The following is a 9,089-nucleotide window of genomic DNA, read 5'->3' on the forward strand; positions in this document are numbered from 1 at the left end:
AATGCGGGAGGTAGACTTGGAGAAAACAATTTGAAACCATTAATATGCTTTGGAATAACAAAGGTTTTGTATTTTAATTACTTAGGAATTTGTTAAGTTATTTTGGGAGTTGTAAGGGTGTCATGGAAACTTAAAGTCTATTAATTTGTAAACGCTTATAAATAGTGTACTAGAAAGCCTTGAATGGCAGACTTGAATGAATTAAAATATATTTTGCTTTGCGCAATTGAAGTGAGTGATTTCTCCTTCCCCAATCAAGCATTTGGCTTGATCGTGTGAGCAAATCCACGATTAGTGACGTGAGCTAACTCTGTTGCCCCTGGTTGAGTGATTCCCAGGTTATCTATCCTCCCCCCCCCTCTCCTCAATACCCTTGGTTCTATCATGCATCACTGATTAATTTTAACTTCCAAGGCCTCAAGTTCCCCAAGGCCCAAGGCCCAAGGCCCTTGTCTTGATTAATTAATATTAGGCTATATTTTACAAACCTAATCTACACAACCATAAGGCCCAAGCCTTCAATCCTTTTTCCAAATGGTCCAAATCTTAACTACTAGTATAAAGGACTAAACCTATAAAGGCCACTAGGAACCATATGTTCCCTGATGTGGGACATGGACTCTCAGAACTTCAACAATACCCCACATTTTGAGACGACTATTTGGTCCTAGAGAAACTATGATACAAGAGTAAACAACAGATGTGACATACATCAGGAGAGGTGCCTTTTGGACTTGAACCTACCTTAATATATACTTATCGGATTTACTAGATGACGCAATGAATATAAAATCTTGAACTATTCATCTCCGCAGTAAAGCAAGACAATAAGCAAAACATATGTCACACCAACACATCACAAATTCATAATTTTGTGTTCTTTTTGGTCCTAAACAAATCCTGGATTCATGAGAGCTTTAGAGAATGTAGCCATGTAATTCTCATAAATGCGACCCCAAATTTACTCTCATATAGGTGATATTGATTAAGAATAGGCTGCTACTATTCCACTTGATTTACAACTATCAATGTCATTAAACTATTGTATCCTCCAACCATCATCAGTCACCACACTTCTTCCATCATAGGAATGGGTATGTAAGTGTGTTTCTTCTTTGAATCTAGCCAAACTAGTTTGCCCATTGAACCTAGACCATGAGATCTCCAATCAACTCGGTTAGGTTTTCATTTGGCAGTTTCATTTTACTCTATTGGCTTTAAACCCATTCCCCTCGATGTATGCTTAAGTTGCTCTCTAGATAAACATTTAGTAAGCGGATCCACAATATTATCTTTTGACTTAACATAGTCAATATAAATTACACCACTAGAGAGCCATTGCTTTATTGTATTATGCCTTTGCCTAATTTTCTAGACTTCCCATTGTATACACTATTTTTAGCTCGATATTGTGTAGCTAAACTGTCACAGTGTATTCATATCGCCATTACAGGTGTAGGCCATATGGGAACATCTTCCAAAAAATCTCTTAGCCACTCAACTTCTTCTCCAGCTTTATCGAGAGCTATAAATTCTGATTCCATCGTTGATCAGGCTATGCATGTTTGTTTGGAAGATTTCCAAGATATTGCTACTCTTCCCAAAGAAAATACATATTCACTTGTGGTATTCCTATCGGTACTATCAGATATCCAATTCGCATAAGTAAATCCTTCAAGCACGGGAGGATACCTCGTATAATGCAATCCATAATTCATTGTCTGCTTTAAGTATCTCAATACTTGAATTAAAGCTTCCCAATGATCATGTCCTGGATTGCATGTATATCTACTCAGTCTACTTACTGAGTATGCTATATTAGGCCTTGTACAGTCATAATGTACATAAGGCTTCCAATAACTTGTGAATATTCACATTGAGATATAGCATCACCACTATTTTTTCTTTAGCTTGCTATTGGCATCAAAAATAGTAATCACATCTTTACTTTCCAAATGACCATATTTCCTAAGTGTAGCTTCTATATAATGGGATTGTGTAAGAATATATCCTTCTTGGTTTCTTTTGATTTTTATATCAAGAATCACATTAGCTAGACCAAGATCTCTTTCATATCGAAACTTGATTTCAATATCTTCTTGGTCCAATTTATTATCTCTTTGTTAGTTCCCATTATAAGCATATCATCTACATATAAACACAACATAATGCAAGCATTATTTTGAGTTTTTTTTTTTTTTTTTTGTGTAGACACACTTATCACACTCATTTATCTTAAACCCATGTGTGATCATAATATGGTCAAGTTTTTCATGCCATTGCTTTGGAGCTTGTTTACATCCATATGGTGATTTCACAAGTTTACAAACTTTGTGTTCTTGACCTTGAACTACAAACCCCTCGGGTTGTTACATATATATTTCCTCATCTAAGTCTCCATTTAAGAATGCAGTCTTTACATCCATTTGATGTATATGGAGTGCAGCTATAGCAATCAACAGTCTTATTGAAGTAATTCTTGTCACATGTGAGTATGTATCAAAGAAATCCAAACCATGCTTTTGACGGTATCCTTTAGCTAACAAATGAGCCTTATAATGTCAATATGGTTTTAATTTCTTCTTAAATATCCATTGTACCCAATGGGCTTATTGCTAGGGGGCAAATTGACTAATTCCCATGTATGATTTTGCATAATGAAATCTACTTCACTGTTAATTGCATCCTTCCAAAATGGAGCTTCAAGAGTGGACATTCCTCCTTAAATGATTAAGATTCTATCTCAGTTAATAAGGTCACAAAATCAGGCCCAAAGTCCTTTCGAATTTTTGTCCTTTTACTCTTTCTAGGTTCAAGTTCTTCGTCTTCTTGAACCCTAGACGAGGATGAACCATTGCCATGTTCTCTAGGTTCGTCATTAACCTCATATACATCATCATGTAATCTCTTTTTCAAGAAATTAGACTTGCCCATTTTGTATAGGAATATATCCTCAAAAAATATTGCATTTATAGATTCTATAATAGTATTGACATGTATATCACTTACTTCGGAATGAAAAACTAAGAATCTATAAGCTAAACTATTAGATGCAAAATCAATAAAAACACAATATATAGTTTTAGGCCCTAATTTTGTTCTCTTTGGCAATGGTACTTGTACTTTTGCTAGGCAACCCCACACTTTAAGCAATTTAAACATAATTCATTTGGTGACACTTTTCTTGTTTTAGGTGGAATTCGATTCAAAATTTTATTTGCACTAAGTAAAGCTTCACCCCAAAAATTGTGTGGAAGCCCAGAGCTATTCAACATGGAATTGATCATGTCTTTAAAAGTCCTATTTTTCCGTTCGGCAACACTGTTTTGTTGCGGTGTATAAAAGGTTGTTGTTTGATGAATTATGCCATGAGTGGCACAAATTTTAGCAAAGGCATGAGACTCATATTCTCCTCCCTATCGGACCTTAAGACTTTAATCTTCTTGTTAAGTTGATTCTCAACTTATGCCTTATATGTCTTAAACATATCCAAGGCCTTATAGTTCTTTCCACCACGAGTTGGATATGATCTAAAATCACACAAGTCATTATGAATTAAATCTAACAAATCATTGGTTTTTCATGCACTGATTTAAAGCTTTGACTTGCAAATTTTGATTATGTACAAGTTTCACATTTAACATTATCTAAATAATCAAGTTTGGGCAACAAACCTAAATTATGCATTCTAAAAAGAGAATGAAAATTTACATGTCCTAGCCTAGAGTGCCATAAATTAGACGAATCAACAATATAAGCAAAAGCATTATTTATTTCCTTCATAGCATTAGTAAGTACATTCAGTTTGAATAATCCATCAACAGGGTAACCCTTGCCCATAAATATTCCCCCCTTAGTTACTACAAACTTATTGACTTAAAAACTAGTTTGAATCCCTTATTACTAAAGATAGGACCAGAAACAAGATTCTTCCTTATATCGGGTACATGTAGCACATCAAGGAGGGTTAATTCCATTCCATAAGTGAATTTCAGAACACATTTCCCTATTTCAGCCACAACATATGCAGACGCATTTCCCATAAACAGATGCTCGTTTCCCTCGACTTTCTGGTACGAAGAGAACATATTTATGTCACCACATACATGGTGAGTCACACTGGTATCTATCCATCAATCAACATGGTCAGATACAAGATTGATTTTAGAAATCATTGCAGCCAGGACATCCACATCATTTTCAATTAGGTTTGCATGGTTGTTGCTGCCTTGATTTCCAAGACCTTGATCCCTTCAATGACGACACTCTTGAGCCCTATAGCCTTGCTTCCCACAAATCCAACAAGTTCCCTTAATTTTCTTGAAGTCCTTGCCTTTCACACCAAGAAGAAAGTTTTTTTTCCTACTTCTTAGTTTTCTAAAATTTTGGCCCTTGCTTTAATGAACTTCCTTCAACAACATTTACCTTGGCTTCCATACTCGAAACCAGGCCCTTCTCATTCTTTATGTTATCTTTCTCAATTCTCAGCCTTACGATGAGATCTTCGAAGGTCATCTCCTTGCGTTTGTGCTTCAGATAATTCTTGAACTCCTTCCAAAAAGGTGGTAATTTCTTTATAAAAGACGCCAACTGAAAGGACTCATTGATCACCATTCCTTCAACATGAATGTCGTGGATGATTTTTTGGTGATCTTCAGTTTGAGAGACAATGGACTGGAAGCAACCATTTTGTAAACCAAAAATTTGCCCACGACAAATTTCTTTGAACCAACATCCTTTGTTTTATATTTTTTTTCTCAAGTGATTCCCAAAGTTCCTTAGCTGTTTTGAATACCACATAGACATTATACAACGAATCATCTAAAGCATTGAGAATATATTTTCTGCAGAGGAAATCATTATGATTCCAGGCATCTATAGCTGTCAAAGTTTCTGCATAAATATTATCTCCTTCTGCACTAGGCACAGTTTCACGCATAACATTAGCCAGATTTAGAGTTGTCAAATAAAACAACATTTTCTATTGCCATCTTTTGAAGTCTCCACCCTTAAATTTCTTAGGGTTTTTAGAATGAGGTTTAGTTCCTGATTGTTCCATACTGTTCAAAGATTGATGGAGAACAATTTAGAAATAAATAAAAATAATAGAACTTGAAATAAAAATTCTTTATTAACAAAAAATACTTGCAATGCAGAATGAAATAACATAAATAATTACAAGAATTAAAATGATACTACTTTGATTACATCACATATAGAGGCTAGCGCAAAAGCTATGTCCTTCGAACAGTATTTATGTCCCACTCTTGTGCTTGTGATTTTACAACGTCTGCTCGACCAGGATACAATTATCTAATTCTACAACCCACATTGGATTATAGAGTTCTGGCGAATTGCTTAGTTGTTTACTATCTGAGAATCTTATACGGAAAAGAAAAAGGAAGAAAAGATGACTCTATTGGAAACTAAGACTGCAAATATTTATAGGTTGTTTCATACCCTTTCAAATACCTGTTGAACATATTTGAAAGTACACAACTATTTCAAAAAGATGTGTCTCTTAATCAAAACAGTTTTTAATTAATATGTTAATTAAAAACTTAATCCGAAGTTAATATTAATGAACACTGATTAATTTTAACTTTCAAGGCCACAAGTGCCCAAATGCCCAAGGTGTGATAACCCGTCCCTAACTTTATGATTTTATTAATTTTAAATGAGTGAATTGATGAAAATGCCCTTAGAAGCGAGGATGTTGACTTTCGTTGACCAGCATTTTGTTAGATGTATGAAATATTTTTTAGTGTATCCTCGTAGTGCTCGTCACTATGAACACATAGGCGCAAGCAGAATCGAAATCGAAGCTACGGTGAAAATATTATGGAACTACAATAGTAAATGGCGTTTTAGTAATTTCACGTTTATAGGAGATAATTTAGTTTTGTCTTTTTGGCCTTGGGCTGTGTACCACATGGGGCCCACACCCCATTCCTCCACCTCTCTCCCATGCCTTCCTATCTCTCGGGATATCTCTTCTTTTTTTTCAAATATCCCTCACTTCACTTCTTCCACTCTCTGATTGCCAACTCACCTTTTTCCCTCTAACCGTCTAACCCTCTTAGCTCTCTATCTTCTCCTAACTCCTCATTCTCCCTTAGCTCTCACATCCACCAGCAACATCGACCGACCGTGATGTGAGCCACCACTCACCACGACGGCAAGCTGGCATTTTCACCTTGTTTTCCTTCGCTACCACTTGCTCCATTCTACCCCATCTCATACTCTCTCGCCTTCTATGAAAACTAATGCAGCCGTGAATTGCACCATCATCACTCACCGACTCCGGCAAGCCAAATCATCAAACCCCCACTACACCTTGTGATTCCCCATCTTTGTTAAGCTCAGACCATGAACCTCAAACCTAGACGTGGAGCTTGCACTGCATAGTGGCCATTGCCACTGTTCATCATCTTCTCTAACGAGTTATCGTCGATTCTGACCAAGTTAGGCCTCGGGAACACTCTATTTCCCTTCCTTTTCGATGTTTGTGGAAGATTTTAAGGTTTTGCACTTGTTTTGGTAAGGTTTGGAGACTGTAGGGATGAATGGGAGGCTTCCCCAATTTCTGGAAAAGCAAAACCGTGGTCATCCAACACTTTCAGACCAAATTTCTGGCCAACACCGACCACGATTAGGCTTCCAATAGGTATAGATCGATTCCCTACATTTCTAGCTTCAACTTGGTTTTTATATCATCGAATTTGGTTAAGAATTAAGCTCGAAAAGAGCTCTGAAAGTAAATCTGCAAAATCTAGAAACCACGAAGAAGGCGTGTGGCACATGTGGTAATCGGCGCATGGCACGCGTGATGACCGGCTCGTGCGGTGCGTGGCTGCCAATGCAGCCACCTTGTGGTGGTGCGTGCAATGGCGCGTGGGGGAAACCGAGGTCCCCTCCTTAGGTTTCTCGACATGCCGAATCTGAATCTGCTATCCGTTTTCAGAAATTTGACCATTTTAAAATAGTTCTTTATTAGTCATACTTTATACGAAAGCGCATAATTACGTTAGTACGTTATATTTACATAAATGGTCTCGTTTCTAGGTAAAACGTATCGCATGGATCTTCGATGCCCGTGAGGCGGGTTCGACTCGACGACATGATTTGTGAGTGGGTCCTTTCTTTGATATATATATATATAGGGATAGAATTAATGGATAAATATTTTTACAAACATTTTTACACTTCTTTATAGCCTTTAGATTTTATAACATCCAAGGGTTCTTATTAATTCATTAAGTGTTATGAATACGTACGTGGATTTTAACTAATATTAAAATAAAAAATAAAAATAAAAATAAATCTTAGCTGTAATCGTGAAAATGAGGAATGTGGTCTGCAACCTCCCTCTTCCCCAGGTCTACAACTTCCATACTCGAATATTCATTAGGTAAGCAAAACAAAACCCTAAATTCTATATTATTGTTCATGTAAGTAGGGTGATTAAATTAGGTTTTGGAATTATTATTTTTTTAGTTGTGTCAATTCACGTATTTGATGAGTTCTTTTCAAATCTAACAAACAATTATCTCAATACGCTGTCCATGTGTTTCGATTGAAAAATTGTTGAAACATGGAAATGAAGTGAGGCAAGAAAATCAATATCTAAGTTACAATCTAGAACCAAAAGCATATATTCTCATAGGTACCGACGACATTAAAAACCTTACATGAATGTTACATAAGCCACCCTTTCGAGTTCAATCGAGATTTGAAACATATGACAGCGCATTGAGATGGTTATTTGTTTGATTTGAAAAACTAAATGAGTAGAAAAATCTTCAAATACATGAAAAGGCAAAAAAAAAAATTTTTCCAAATCCAAATTTAATCTTCATACATAAATGAACAATAATATCGAATTTAGGTTTTCGTTTTGCTTACCTAATGAGATTCAAGCATGGAAGTTGCGGACCTAGGGAAGATGGGAGGCTGCAGACCGGGGGATGGAGGTTGCAGAGACCTCCTTTAGGGTTTCTTCCTTTTTTATTTTATTTTTAATTTTTTCCAAATTTTATGTTTTTTTTTTTAGTTTTTTGTTTTATCTTTAATATTAGTTAAATTCTACATAAGCATTCATGGCATTTAATGAATAAATAAGAACCCTTGGATGTTATAAAATCTAAAGGCTACAAAAAAGTGTAAAAATGTTTGTAAAAATATTTGTCCCTTGATCCTATCCCATATATATATAGATATATATGTTTGTTTGTTTAGTTTCCATATACACATAAAATAATGAATTTTCTATATGACTGCCATAATTAAATTAATGTTTATAGGAAATGATGTAACATTGAGAATTAGGAAGTCATTATAAATCTTACGGGATGCCTTAATTAAATTTATGGCTATGAATAGTATTATGTGGACTAGAATTATCGAATCACTGTGGCATGACTATATTTATGCTATCTACTCATCGTTTGCTGCACCGGTGTTAGTACTCGCCCGAGTCAGGGCCAGTCTTTCACGTGTATGTTCACATTGCACCGTACGCTCACTTTGGATCCATTGTATGTGCCAGTCTTGTCCTAGATTGCTATAGGTAATTAGGACTCGTATGTGATGCGCATAGTGCAATCTTCACGTGATTGTAGTACTAGAGCGTAAGTCATGATTACATCCAGTCCTATTCATGTCAGAATATCTCTACATGAATTCGTGTGTCAACATATGTCGATGAGCACTCGATATGATATGTTCATTTATGCAAGAATATGTGATTACAGACGTTATGTGTTTATTTACGAAGGTTTGTGACGTATTGCATTCTTGAGATACTGCTGGCTCTGGTAAGTATTTTCATACTATACGTAGTATGTATATTTTAGAAACTATACTTGTTTTACGGCTTATGTTTTCAAAAAGGTTTTTATAAAGCTTGATTTTCAGGCACACTCACCCTTGTTCCCCCCTCCCCCAAGGTTTTAGTGGCTAAGCTTTCGTGTCGACGAGGATTTCTGGCAAACTGTTGTTGTGGGAATACTACCGACGATATAATTCCTCTTTTACCTTTATTGTACTATACTTATACTCTGACATCACGCTTGAAATAGGTTCATTCC

General features: G+C 35.8%; 1 long non-coding RNA gene across 2 annotated transcripts; it reads left to right on the forward strand.

Annotated features, from left to right (window-relative positions):
- The first annotated feature begins 6,544 nt into the window (after positions 1 to 6,544).
- LOC139192399 (uncharacterized) lies at positions 6,545 to 9,089 on the forward strand. 2 transcript variants are annotated; one of them, XR_011576541.1, is made up of 3 exons: positions 6,545 to 6,667; positions 7,066 to 7,127; positions 8,949 to 9,089. It is a non-coding gene; the product is annotated as an uncharacterized lncRNA (long non-coding RNA). The 2 variants fall into 2 exon arrangements; XR_011576542.1 differs by having other exon boundaries at positions 6,576 to 6,667; positions 8,917 to 9,048.

The sequence above is a fragment of the Malus domestica genome, chromosome 15, assembly GCF_042453785.1.
Source record: "Malus domestica chromosome 15, GDT2T_hap1".
Taxonomy (NCBI): Eukaryota; Viridiplantae; Streptophyta; class Magnoliopsida; order Rosales; family Rosaceae; genus Malus; species Malus domestica.